The sequence below is a fragment of the Phyllobates terribilis genome, unplaced genomic scaffold (assembly GCF_046119375.1).
Source record: "Phyllobates terribilis strain yellow unplaced genomic scaffold, ASM4611937v1 Scaffold_11__3_contigs__length_659146591, whole genome shotgun sequence".
NCBI lineage: Eukaryota > Metazoa > Chordata > Amphibia > Anura > Dendrobatidae > Phyllobates > Phyllobates terribilis.
In genome coordinates, this window is record NW_027362771.1 from 178503014 (window position 1) to 178517972 (window position 14959).

Here is a 14959-nt window from a genome sequence, read left to right on the forward strand (position 1 = left end):
ACTATTATTTAATATGAGTATAAATAAGATTGGCTAATTCTGAACACAACCGTATCCTGAATTTTAAGAGGGTGTTCACACATATGCAATCACATTATTTTATTTTTTTTATTTTTACCCCCCCCCCATCCTCAAAATGAATTCTGTTTGTTTCTTAATTGAGTTGTACAGATTACGGATGACATTTTAAGGTGGAAAGGTTTTGAAATGATAATATGATTTTTTTTACATGACAGAAGCATGACAGTTTAACAGGGGTGTGTAGAATTTTTAAAGTCACTGGATATTTCGCGATATTTCTTTTTTGTTTTTAATGGTAGGTGTCACATGAACGTTTGAATATTTGATTGCTTTCATATTGAACTGTACAGGAGAAGGCGGGAATATTTTGAAAATATTTCCTTGGATGTCATAAGTGCTTTTCTTACCCATATTTAGAACACTAAACTTTATGTTCACTGAGACAGAAAGTGATGTAATTCGATTAATAGATGAAGCCAAGAGAACATCATTGGGGGCAGGAGATGGCTTCATACAGGAGAAAGACTGCAATCTTGTTATATGTAGTGATGAGCAAGCACTAAAATGCTCGGGTACTCGTTGCTCGGGTCAAGCAAATTGGAATACTCGGGTGCTCGACCCGAGAGCAATGAGCTCAATGTAAGTCTATGGGAAACTCGAGCATTTTTCAGGCAGCTCCCCCCGGCGGTCTGCAGAGGGCCTAAAAATTGCCCAAATCGATGGGAACAGTGCTGAAATGACATGGGAACAGCATGGGGAAGACCCCTGGAAGCATTTCTGACTCCCACGTCACTGCTGTCAACAACGTTGTCAGAGTATTACGCAACTTTTAGAGTCTTGCAATAAAACATACAAAAAAGAAACCAAAATGGATTTTCCTGGGAAATATGTTAAGGAACATCTTTTCCAGGGTAATGACTTGTATATAAGGCAGAATAAATAACCAAAAACAAAAATACTCCTCCACACCTTGAGCTATGTACACATGTAGCGTTTTTTATGCGTTTTTGCACTTTTGCATTGCTTTCAACCAAGACAAATGTATTCACTGCGAAATGTCATTTTAACATTTTACAACCTTATCTGGCCATGTGCTGTGTGACACATGCATACAGTGCTGAAAAGACATGGGAACAGCATGGGGAAGACCTCTGGAAGCATCTCTGACTCCCAGGTCACTGCCTAAAAGTGTGCCCATCATAAGTGATCTTTGGTGCATGCGAAGATGCCTCCTGCCATGCACCTGTCGTTGCAGACTTGCAACAATCACCATCCACATCCTTGTGCCAGTGCAGCATTCAGTTGTCCCTGCCCCATTCCTTGGAATGCAAGTGACGCGCCCCCAGGGAAGTGGGGTACTCGGTGTCCGGGCCTATGGATGCTGGGGGGAATATGTCACAGTGGCTGGCCCGGTCCGTGGCCCAGGGCGGTCAACAAAAAGGGGATAGTTTATATGGGATTTGTAGTTTGATCATGACGCCACCTGTGGTTTCTGGTAATTTGTACCAGCGCTGCTGCAGACCTCTGAGGCAGTTGATAGGACAGCTAGGATGGAACAGCTCCCCACAGGTGGAGCAAGCCTCAGGGCAGTGTAGAGTTTGATGGTAGGTGGTGATGCTGGGGCTTGTAGTGCAGTCAGGATGGCGCAGCAGGAGTAACTGACAGAGACAGGGGATTCGCTTCAATACCTTTACTGGTGCGGATGTCAGGTACGGTCCAGGGTACTCAGTAGGAAGGGTGCACTTCAGGACTTCTCCCCAGTGAGCGGGTATAAGGCCTCCTGGTCCATGTTTCCCTCTCTCTAAGCTCCTGGCCAGCCTGCAACTGGGCCTAGCTTCTGTGTCGTGTTGCTCTCTTCAGCTGTCGCTTGGTAGTAGAACCTTCCGCTGGCAACCACTATCCCTGGGCGCCGGGGCCTTTGTGGTTCCTGGTCCTGTAATGGGTTTAGCTTCAGGTCTGCCAGGGACTTGTAGTCCTCCTGGTATGCCGGTGATCCCAACTGGGTATTAAAGGGACCCTGTAGGCGCTGACCCGGTGTCTGGTTTGTATACTCGGGGTGAGCCTATGATGCTCCTCTGCCCCCTCATCTCTTCTCTCCTCTCCTCTTTGTCTCCGGCCACACTCGGGGCCCTCAATACAGCAGCAGACGTGCTGCGTCTTCGCTGCTCTCAGCGTCAGCACGCTCTCTCTCAGACTTAGAGACTTCTGACTGACTGACCTGCCTGGCTCCACCCTCCATATATATCCCTAACGGGCTCCCTCTGGTGGTATGAGGTGGAAGGGTGGAGGTGTTTGTATGTAATGAGGGCCTCTTGTGGAGAAGTCCGTCCATGCACCCTTTTGGCTCCTGTGGTACCTGTGAACAGCAGGGTGCCACACAAGCACAAGTATGCAGCCAGCCACCCACCCACCCACAAGCTGCAATACTATACTGCAAAATTTTTGACAGCTGCTTGCACTTGAAATGTGGCCTTTTAGGCTCATGGAGGCGGAAGCTGTCCACAATCTTATGGCAGCGGTGACCGGGTATCCATACTTGGTCCCCAGCTGTCACTACACTGTGTTCCAAATTATTATGCAAATAATATTTTCTCAGATTTTCCCAAATTACCTATATGAATTGCAGTCATTGTAATTTTCCAGTCAAATAACTATTAGAGTACAATTGAAAGGTTTTTGTACAAACTGCCTATGATAACAGTATATTTTTAAAAAAATAAAAAACTCAAACTGCACTCAAAATGCATGTTCCAAATTATTATGCACAGCAGAGTTTTCAACCTTTTCATTTTAATAAAGAGCAAAAAAATGGTCATTTTTGAAATTATAAGCATTAGCAGGTTATTACAAACTGAAATTAAACAGTTTTCAACTCAAAACTTTATTCTAGGTGATGTTACATTTGCACATAGGACCCCTTGTTCGAAATGAGCTTCTGAACTCTCTCGTCCATTGAATTTGTCAGGTTTTGGATGGTTTCTGCTTTAATTGTTTTGCATGAGGACAGAATACCCTCCCAGAGCTGTTGCTTAGATGTGAACTGCCTCCCGCCATCATAGACACTCCTTTTGATGATGCTCCAGAGGTTCTCAATGGGGTTGAGGTCAGGGGAGCATGGGTGCCACACCATAAGTTTGTCCCCTTTTATGCCCATAGCAGCCAGAGATGCAGATGTGTTATGTACAGCATGGAGTGGAGGATGGCTGGTTGATGGACACCCCATGCAAACACGGCTACGGCGCTAACAAGGAGGAGGTCGAGTAATGTTTTGGGCTGGAATCATGGGGAGAGAGATTGTCGGCCCTTTTAGGATCCCTGAAGGGGTAAAGGTGAACTCCATAATGTATGTTGAGTTTCTCAAACAGCACTTCCTTCCATGGTTCAAGAAGAAGAACCGTGCATTCCGCAGCAAGATCATTTTCATGCATGATAATGCCCCGTCTCATGCTGCACATAACACATCTGCATCTCTGGCTGCTATGGGCATAAAAGGGGACCAATTTATGGTGTGGCACCCATGCTCCCCTGACCTTAACCCCATTGAGAACCTCTGGAGCATCATCAAAAGGAGTGTCTATGATGGCGGGAGGCAGTTCACATCTAAGCAACAGCTCTGGGAGGGTATTCTGTTCTCATGCAAAACAATTGAAGCAGAAACCATCCAAAACCTGACAAATTCAATGGACGAGAGAGTTCAGAAGCTCCTTTCGAACAAGCGGTCCTATGTGCAAATGTAACATCACCTAGAATAAAGTTTTGAGTTGAAAACTGTTTGATTTCAGTTTGTAATAACCTGCTAATGCTTATAATTTCAATAATGACCATTTTTTTGTTCTTTATTAAAATGAAAAGGTTGAAAACTCTGCTGTGCATAATAATTTGGAACATGCATTTTGAGTGCAGTTTGAGTTTTTTATTTTTTTAAAAATATACTGTTATCATAGGCAGTTTGTACAAAAACCTTTCAATTGTACTCTAATAGTTATTTGACTGGAAAATTACAATGACTGCAATTCATATAGGTAATTTGGGAAAATCTGAGAAAATATTATTTCATAATAATTTGGAACACAGTGTATTTGTCCCAGTGTTGTCTCCGCCTCCCACAAGCACGGGTCCCACAACATTACCCGTGCCCTCCCCAGTGCACTTACTGGGAAGGACAGCCTAACTACAAACACGTGGACAGGTGAATATGGTACGGCGCGCCAGTCCACAGCTTTTTTTGCTGAGTTGTATTTCATCACAGCCATATTCTTTAGTTTAGTGAAAGGACTTGGGAAACCATATCTACCCAGCTGTCATTTCTCCTAGGAAGTCCTCTAAAGCTGCTTTCACTTGAAATGTGGCCTTTTAGGCTTATGGAGGCGGAAGCTTTTCATAACCTCATCCCGCCTAACCACAAACATGTGGACAGGTGAATGTGGCCAGGGACGGTACGGAGCCAGTCAACAACTTTTTTTTGTTGACAGTTGTATTTAGCTCGGTGAAAGGACTGGCATAGAGGGAAACCCTATCTACCCTGGATGTCATTTCTCACAGGAAGTCCTGTAATGCAGCTTGTTGCAGAACAGCCGTCCAACATCAACTCGCCCTTGTCAGTGGTGCTTTGACACACACACACATCTTTCTTTGCGCATTTAATTTCTTGAATACAGAGTTGGACAATGGCCTGATCTGTAATGCGGTTTGAGAAATAACATGCATAAGCATGGCCGATCCACATTAAGAAAGGAGCCATAGAGTGTCCGGGAACCTTTCCACACACTTTTCTTAGCCAGGACTGCTTCTCGGCAGGGTTGGACGGACCCACCAGAAAACCGGCTACTTCGGTGGACCCTGGCTTCTCCTTCAAGAGAGTTCATAGTGCCAAGGTGAGGCCATGATGATGATAGAGGCCACCATCTGCTTAGTTTTCTGTTACTTGGAATGCAAGCGCAAGTATGCAGCCAGCCAAACACCCACCGATCCACAAGCGACAATACTAAACTGCCAGAATTTTGGGCAGCTGCTTGCACTTGAAATGTGGCCTTTTAGGCTCGTGGAGGCGGAAGCTTTTCAAAACCTCATGCTTCATGCCACGTGTCCATACTCGGTCCCCAGCCGTCACTATTTCTCCCCGTGTTGTCTCCGCCTTCTACAAGCACGGGTCCCTGAACAAAACTGCTGGTACTTTTCTGTGGAAATTTGCTTGCTTCCTACCAGCCTGGAATATTTCTAGTAAACTATGGTACGACGCCATGGTATTAGCACTGTACCAGTAGCGAAGCCATCCCCAATTTCCTTCTCAGGAATTTTATTTGGTAGACTGAGTGGCTGCCCAAATACATTAGTTTCTCACAAAGGAGCTGAAGAAAGAATAGCAGTAGGTGCAAGTTTCTCCAGCCTGTTAGATATTAGAGAGTGAACGGCAGCACATTGGATCAGTGGTTAGCACTGAAGCCTTGCAGTGCTGGAATCCTGGGTTCAAATCCCAGCAAGGACAACATCTGCAAGGACTTTGTATGTTCTTCCTGTGTTTGCGTGTGTTTCCTCCTCAGCAAAAAAGCAGCCATAGAGTGTCCGGGAACCTTCCCACACACTTTTCTTAGCCAGGACTGCTTCTCGGCAGGGTTAGACGGTGCCACCAGAGAATCCTCTGGTGTGCCCTGGCTTCTACACCAGGAGAGTTCATGATAGTGATAACTTTGCAGCTGCTATGGGGCTCTTGAGCGGGGGAGAAAGGTGAGCCCTCAAAATCTAATCCTCTGGTGGGCACAATGTTTTTCAATCTGAAACAGCTTCTCACCACAGTCATATTCTTTAGCTCGGTAAAAGGACTGGCATAGAGGGAAGCCGTATCTACTCCGGCTGTCATTTCTCCGTCACCAGGTTCTGCCCATTGTCACACACGACTGTTGCCGCTTGGCCAATGCAGTGCTGCAGTGCTTTCAGCTTGTGACTGATGTGGTCATTTCGGAGATGGAGGAGGAGGTGCAGGAGCTGAACAATGTGATTACATTGAGGTTACATTGGTGACTCTGTTTTTTATACTAAAGAAAGATTACCAAAGAAAGATCCTACTGTTTTGTTTTTTTTTTACGTTATTTTTTAAGACAAATGCATTCACTGGGAAATGTCATTTTAACATTTTACAACTTTATCTGGCAATGTGGTGTGTGACACATCATCAGACACATCCTGTTTCATTTATGATGGAGGGACTCTGAAAGTCACAAAGCCTATTTTTATAGGGCCATCAGGCGGTCCTTACTATTCTTAAAAGGCCAGCAGTCAGCCCTTGCTATTGTTAGAGAGCCATCAGCCGGCTATGCTTTGTTGTTCCCATTATTAATGAGTGGGTCTCCTATACTGATATTGCATATACAGTGACTGCAAGGGCTGCTAAAAATTCGGACGCAACCCAATACCCCTTTGAAGAGACATAGAGGAGGGTCTCAGTAAAAAAAAAATATTTCTATTATAAAGAAGCGGGTCTCCTATAGTGGTAATGCCCATGCTGTGACTGCAAGGGCTGCCCAAATTTGGGAAAAATCCCACTGACAATTTAAAGACACATAGAGCAGGGCCACAGTAACGAGTACGACATGTTCCCATTAGAAAGGAGGGGGTCTGCTATACAGTTATAGGGTATGCAGTGAGTCCAACGGCTGACCAATTTTAGGAAAAACCCCACTAACAATTTACAGACACATAGAGCAGGGCCACAGTAATGACAAATTCCCATTAGAAAGGAGAGAGTCTGCTATACAGTTAAAGGGTATGCAGTGAGTCCAACGGCTGACCAATTTTAGGAAAAACCCCACTAACAATTTAAAGACACATAGAGCAGGGCCACAGTAACAAGTACGACATGTTCCTATTAGAAAGGAGAGGGTCTGCTATAGAGTTATAGGGTATGCAGTGAGTCCATCGGTTGACTAATTTTAGGAAAAACCCCACTAACAATTTAAAGACACATAGAGCAGGGCCATAGTAATGACAAATTCCCATTAGAAAGGAGAGAGTCTGCTATACAGTTATAGGGTATGCAGTGAGTCCAACGGCTGACCAATTTTAGGAAAAACCCCACTAAGAATTTAAAGACACATAGACCAGGGCCACAGTAACAAGTATGACATGTTCCCATTAGAAAGGAGGGGGTCTGCTATACAGTTATAGGGTATGCAGTGAGTCCAACGGCTGACCAATTTTAGGAAAAACCCCACTAACAATTTACATACACATAGAGCAGGGCCACAGTAACGACAAATTCCCATTAGAAAGGAGAGAGTCTGCTATACAGTTAAAGGGTATGCAGTGAGTCCAACGGCTGACCAATTTTAGGAAAAACCCCACTAACAATTTAAAGACACATAGAGCAGGGCCACAGTAACAAGTACGACATGTTCCTATTAGAAAGGAGAGGGTCTGCTATAGAGTTATAGGGTATGCAGTGAGTCCATCGGTTGACTAATTTTAGGAAAAACCCCATTAACAATTTAAAGACACATAGAGCAGGGCCATAGTAATGACAAATTCCCATTAGAAAGGAGAGAGTCTGCTATACAGTTATAGGGTATGCAGTGAGTCCAACGGCTGACCAATTTTAGGAAAAACCCCACTAAGAATTTAAAGACACATAGACCAGGGCCACAGTAACAAGTATGACATGTTCCCATTAGAAAGGAGAGGGTCTGCTATACAGTTATAGGGTATGCAGTGAGTCCAATGGCTGACCAATTTTAGGAAAAACCCCTCTAAGAATTTAAAGACACATAGAGCAGGGCCACAGTAACGACAAATTCCCATTAGAAAGTAGAAAGTCTGCCATACAGTTATAGGGTATGCAGTGAGTCCAACGGCTGACCAAATTTAGGAAAAACCCCACTAACAATTTAAAGACACATAGAGCAGGGTCACAGTAACGACAAATTCCCATTAGAAAGGAGAGAGTCTGCTATACAGTTATCGGGTATGCAGTGAGTCCAACAGCTGACCAAATTTAGGAAATCCCCACTAAGAATTTAAAGACACATAGAGCAGGGCCACAGTAACAAGTATGACATGTTCTCATTAGAAAGGAGAGGGTCTGCTATACAGTTATAGGGTATGCAGTGAGTCCAATGGCTGACCAAATTCAGGCAAAACCCCACTAAGAATTTAAAGACACATAGAGCAGGGCCACAGTAATGACAATATCCTATTAGAAAGGAGAGGGTCTCCCATAGTGTTGGCCTATGCAGTGAATGCAAGGGCTGCCAAAAATTGGGAGGCACTCCAATGCCCCTTGGTAGAGACTTAGAGGGCCTCATAAAAAAATGTTCCCATTAGAAAGGAGCGGGTCTCCTATACTTGTAATGCCTATGCACTAAGTGTATGGGCTGACAAACATTTACCCCTGGGGGGTATGCATGAACCTACTGTATACATTTTTTTTTACGGGCATCATAAACACCCTTTAAAAAAATGATGTGGTTGTTGCATCACGGACCATGGTCACCCTGGTGATATGGTGGTGGAGGATGAGGATGAGGAGAAGGAGGAGGACAAGAGCAAATAGGCAAAATCAGGAAGTGTATACCCATGTGTGGGTGTGAAAAGGTGCATGGGAATGCACCTCCCAAAAAAAGACACTGGATTTGAGTTTATGTTACGCTGCTATCATTCGGTGGTGTTAAGAAGTCTGTCCCAATCCAGCCCTTGTTCATTTTTATGAGTCAGCCTGTCAGCATTTTCAGTTGACAGGCAGATGCGCTTATCAGTTATAATTCCACCAGCGGCACTAAAAACCCGCTCTGATAAAACGCTAGCAGCAGGGCAGCCCAGGTCCTCCAAGGTGTAGAGAGACAGTTCATTCCACATATCCAGCTAGGATACCCAATAATTATAAGGCACAGAGGAATCACGGAGGACGTTGGTACGGTCGGCAAGGTACTCTTTCAGCATCTTCCCAAACTTTGCACTACTTGTGAGAGTACCCCGCACCTCAGGGCCTGTGCGATGGGAGGGACTGAGAAAATTCTCCCAGAACTTTGACAGTGTTCCCCTGCCTCTGCTGGATTGCATTTGTGTCTCCCTCGCCTGTACTCCTTGGTTGTCCAACGAACTGTGACCTCTGCCGCCAGCTTTTTCAGATGGGAATTTTTTTAATAGTTCCACAACAAGGGCCTTCTCTTATTGCCCCATTTTTGTAGACCTGTCCGCCTCAGGAATAAGAGATATAAAGTTCTCCTTGTAGCGTGGGTCTAGAAGTGTCACCAATAAGTAATAACTGACACCCAAAATTTTGAGAAAGCGAGGGTCATGGGAAAGGCAGCGTCACATAAACTCAGCCATGCGTGCCAGACTGCTAACAGGCAAGACTTCCGTGTCCTCAACAAGAGGATGACTGACCATGCTCTCCTCCTCCTCCTCTATATCCTCTGGCCATCAACGCTGAACAGACGGTATGACAGTTGTGCAGGTAGTACCATCCATAGCGCATGAAACTAGCTCCTGTTCTTCCTCCTCCTCCTCCTCCTGTTCTTCATTGTCACCCAATCCACATTGTGATGAGATGAGGCTGGGCTGTGTGTAATCACCCTGTATAGTTCCTTGCTCCATCTCATCGTGCTCCGCCTGCAATGCATCCTCTTTGATTGTGAGCAGACAGCGTTTCAGAACACAGAGAAGCGGGATGGTGACGCTAATTATGGCGTCATCGCCGCTCACCATCTTGGTGGAGTCCTCAAAGTTTTGGAGGATGGTGCATATGTCTGACATCCATGTCCACTCCTGAGGTCTTATGTGTGGAGTCTGAACTGGATAACGACGGTCTTGTTGATGCTGGTACTCAACAACTGCCCTATTCAGCTCACAAATCTTTCCCAACATCTGCAGTGTAGAGTTTCAACGCATGGGGACATCACATACCAGTCTGTGAACCGGAAACTGCAAACGCTGTTGAAACACGGCAAGGGCGGCGGAAGCTGTAGATGACTTTCTAAAATGCGCACACAGGCGGTGTACTTTAACAAACAGATCCAGCAGCTCCGGGTAGGATTTGAGAAACCGCTGAACCACGAGGTTAAGCACATGGGCCGCCACCAGGTTCCGGCTATTGTCACACATGACCATGTGTGCGACAGATCTGCCTGCTCTTTCAGAGCTGTCCGCAACTCTTGGTCATTGTTCGGTTTGTCACCTAAGCTTATTAGCTTCAGCACAGCCTGTTGCCGCTTGGCCGAGGCAGTGCTGCAGTGCTTCCAGCTTGCGACTGATGTGGTCATTTCGGAGATGGAGACTGAAGAGGAGGAGGAGGCTGAGGAGGATGAGGTGCAGGATCTGTAGACTGTGGGGGCAACCCTGATTGACCTAGGGCCCGCAATCCTTGGCCTCAGGAGGATGTGTTCCGTCCCAAGGTCCGACTGGGTCCCGGCTTCCACTATGTTAACCCAGTGTGCCGTCAGTGAGATGTACCGTCCCTGCCCACAAGCACTTGTCCACGTGTCTGTGGTTAGGTGGACTTTCCCGGTAACTGCGTTTTTGAGGCACGGCTAATGTTTTGCTACACGTGCTTGTGTAATGCGGGGACAGCACACCGGGAGAAATAGTGGCAGCTGGGGACCGAGTACCAAGGAACAGCCGCTGCGGAATGCTCCCTTCTCCACGAGCCTAAAAGGCAACATTTCTAGCGCAAGCAGTTGTGAAATGTGGGAATTTAGTAGTGTGGTCTGTGGGGCGTTGGCAGCGTACTTCCGCTTGCGTTCCAAGGACTGGGGTATGGACAACTGAACGCTGCACTGGGACAAGGACGTGGACGTGCTTCCTGATGCTGCTACTTGAGAGTGTGCAATGACAGATGCAAGGCAGGAGGCATCTTCGCATGCACCATGGACAGGGGATTGGCTTGCATGCACAACAGCGGAAGAAGCAGTGGTGCCACCCGCAGACACTGTGCATGAACCCTGGGGTTCGGCCCACAAAGTCGGGTGCTTTGCTGCCATGTGCCTGATCATGCTGGTGGTGGTCAGGCAGGTCGTTTTGCCACCCCTGCTGATGTTGGCCTGGCAGGTGGTGCAAATGGCCTTTTTGGGGTTATCGGCAGAGTCTTTAAAAAACAACCAGACTCGGGAAGACCTAACAGTTGTACTGGCAACTTCCTTCATGTGGGTGTTAAGGGGAACGGTTGCCTGCCTTCTGTCTGCGGCCACCACACTGCTTCTTCCTGCCTGTTGTGGTGCTCTGCCTCCCTCCCCCTGTGTGCTGCTGTCCTCGCTCTGCATGTCCTCCTGCCAGGTTGGGTCAGTTCCTATATTATCCACCACCTCGTCTTCCACTTCCGCACTCTAGTCCTCCTCCTGACTTTCTGGCATTTGTGTCTCATCAACTTCCACCTCTTGTGACACTTTCCCACCGTCGCCTTCATGTGACCGTGGCTGCTTAAATATTTGGGCATCGCTACATGCGATCTCCTCTTGCCCCGCTTCAAGTGGACCGGATGAGAGGCCCGAGTCTATAAATGGAAAAGTGAACAGCTCTTCGGAGTGTCCAAGTGTGGGATCAGTTGTCTCTGGGCACTCGGCATGGTGGGAGGAAGGAGGTTCATGGTGAGGAATATGCGGTCCAGACTCACAGCTACTGAGACTTGAAAACTTGACCGTGTGGAAGACAAGGTGGTGGTGTTGGTGGCTAAGTGACTGGAAGCATTATCTGCTATCCAACCAATAACCTTTTCACACTGCTCGGTGTTCAATACTGGTGTTCTGAGGTCCCCTATTAATTGGGACAGGAATGTCGAGCGAGAAGATGTGGGTGTTTGTTGTGGCACAATTTCAGCTTGCCCACGGCCTCGGCCTCTGCATGTACCATTATCACCATCACGTCCAGTTCCCCTTCCCTTTCCACGTGCCTTGCCCATTTTAAATGGAGGACAATATCTTCCACCCTTACTAAAAATGACTGAATTTGGAGCGAACTTATAGGTGATCCGTGTGACGGACAAACCACAGTTTTAAATACCTGGCCTGTAGGTAACTATTTTGAACAGCAAACTGGTGTCAATTGCTTCACTGACACACTGAAATAAATTTTTAATTGAGGTCAGAAATGGCAGTATTTTCTGAAAACGTATATGTGATCTGTGTGACGGAAAAAACACTGTTTTAAATACCTGGCCTGTAGGTAACTATTTTGAACAGCAAACTGGTGTCAATTGCTTCACTGACACACTGAAAAAAATGGCCACATGGGCTATTAAACCTTATCACTTTTTTCTACTCTGTGTGCTGCCTCCATTTTTGCATGGATATCTATATATCCATATATACAGATATGGCCAAAAGTTGTTGGCACTCTTGAAATTGTTCCAGAAAATGTATTTCCTTCAGAAAAGTATTGCAATTACACATTTTATTATACACAGGATTATTTCATTAGTGTGTATTGGAACAACACAAAAAAAGTAAAAAAAGGCAAATTGGACATATTTTCATAAAAAACTCAAAAATGAGCCAGACAAAATTGTTGGCACCTTCATCTTTTTAACATTTGATTGCTCACTCTTTGGAATAAATAACTGCAATCAATTACTTCCTATAACCATCAGCAAGCTTCTTACACCTCTCAACCAGAATTTGGGACCACTCTCCCAACAACAATTTTAAGATCTTTCCACAGGTGTTCAAATTGGATTTCAATTTACATTCATTTGGCTTACTCACGTACATTTTGACAAACTGCAGTCTAGCTTTTTTATGTCTCTGTGTCAGAAATGGGGTCCTCCTGGGTCTCATGTTAGCATGTCGCATTTCATTTTATTCAAATGGCGATGGATAGTTTGCACTGACACTGAAGCACACTGAGCCTGCAAGACAGCTTGAATTTCTTTAGAACTTGATTGGGGCTGCTTATCCACCATCCAGACTATCAACCTTAGAACCTTTCATCAAGTTTTCTCTGCAGTCCATGTCCAGGGGGATTAGCTACAGTGCCATGGGTTGTAAACTTCTTGATTATGTTGCGCACCGGGGACAAAGGAACATCAAGATCTCTGTAGATGGACTTGTACCTTTGAGATTGTTGATATTTTTCAACAATTTTGATTCTCAAGTCCTCAGACAATTCTCTTTTCCTCGTTCTGTTTTCCATGCTTAGTGTGGCACATACAGACACACAATGCAAAGATTGAGTCAACTTCTCCCCTTTTTATCTGGTTTCAGGTGTGATTCTCGAATTGTCCACACTTGTTACTTGCCAAAGGTGAGGTTGAATGAGCATCACATGCTTGAAACAAAGTTGTTCACCCACAATTTTGGAAAGGTGCCAACAATTTTGTCCGGCCCATTTTTGGGGTTTTGTGTGAAATGATGTCCAATTTGCTTTTTTTTCTCTGTTTTTTTGTGTTGTTCCAATACACACAAAGGAAATAAACATGCACATAACAAAACATGTGTGATTGCAATAATTTTCTGGGAGAAATACTTAATTTCCTGGAACAATTTCAAGGGTGCCAACACTTTCATCCACTAATGTATTTACACACACATATATATATATATATATATATATATATATATATATATATATATATATAGCTCATACAAATATTCAAAAAAACATATAATGGAGACATATCAGCACCTGTTTCCCCATTAACTGTTATTAGAAATGTTATATGAAGGGGATTGATCAATATATTACCTACATATGAATACAGAGTATCCATGAACTACTCACAAGACCAAATATAAAATCAATAATATTTTATTTAGACATATTTAACATGTATCATGCACAAAATGACTCATGTGTGAGGTTTGGACAAAGAGAGAAAATCAAGTAAAGAAGAAAAAAAGTGATGGTAAATCCAGTAAGACTTATAACGTATACAAAGTCTGCTCTGTTTACAATGAAACAATGGGTGCCATATAATATAGTATGTTTGTCTAAAGTAGAGCCCAATCAATCAGCCTAATCCATTTAAAGCAGATTTAAAAGAGTTTATAGCTTACCCATAGTGACCACACAGTTGTAGGGACCACCACGACCACATCCAATCCTCACACATGTCATTTTGTGTATAATACATGTTTTTAAATATGTCTAACTAAAATATTATTGATTTTATATTTGGTATTGTGAGTGGTTCATGGATACTCTGCATTCATATGTACTGTAGATTATATATATATACAGTACAGACCAAAAGTTTGGACACGCCTTCCACTTAAAGATTTTTCTGTATTTTCAAGACTATGAAAATTGTACATTCACACTGAAGGCATCAAAACTATGAATTAACACATGTGGAATTATATACTTAACAAAAAAGTGTGAAACAACTGAAAATATGTCTTATATTCTAGGTTCTTCAAAGTAGCCACCTTTTGCTTTAATGACTGCTTTGCACACTCTTGGCATTCTCTTGATGAGCTTCAAGAAGTAGTCACCGGAAATGGTCTTCCAACATTCTTGAAGGAGTTCTCAGAGATGCTTAGCACTTGTTGGCCCTTTTGCCTTCACTCTGCGGTCCAGCTCACCCCAAACCATCTTGATTGAGTTCAGGTCTGGTCACTGTGGAGGCCAAGCCATCTGGCATAGCACCCCATAACTCTCCTTCTTCGTCAAATAGCCCTTACACAACCTGGAGGTGTGTTTGGGGTCATTGTCCTGTTGAAAAATAAATGATGGTCCAATTAAACGCAAACCGGATGGAATAGCATGCCGCTGCAAGATGCTGTGGTAGCCATGCTGGTTCAGTATGCCTTCAATTTTGAATAAATCCCCAACAGTGTCACCAGCAAAGCACCCCCACATCATCACACCTCCTCCTCCATGCTTCACGGTGGGAACCAGGCATGTAGAGTCCATCCGTTCACCTTTTCTGCGTCGCACAAAGACACGGTGGTTGGAACCAAAGATCTCAAATTTGGACTCATCAGACCAAAGCACAGATTTCCACTGGTCTAATGTCCAT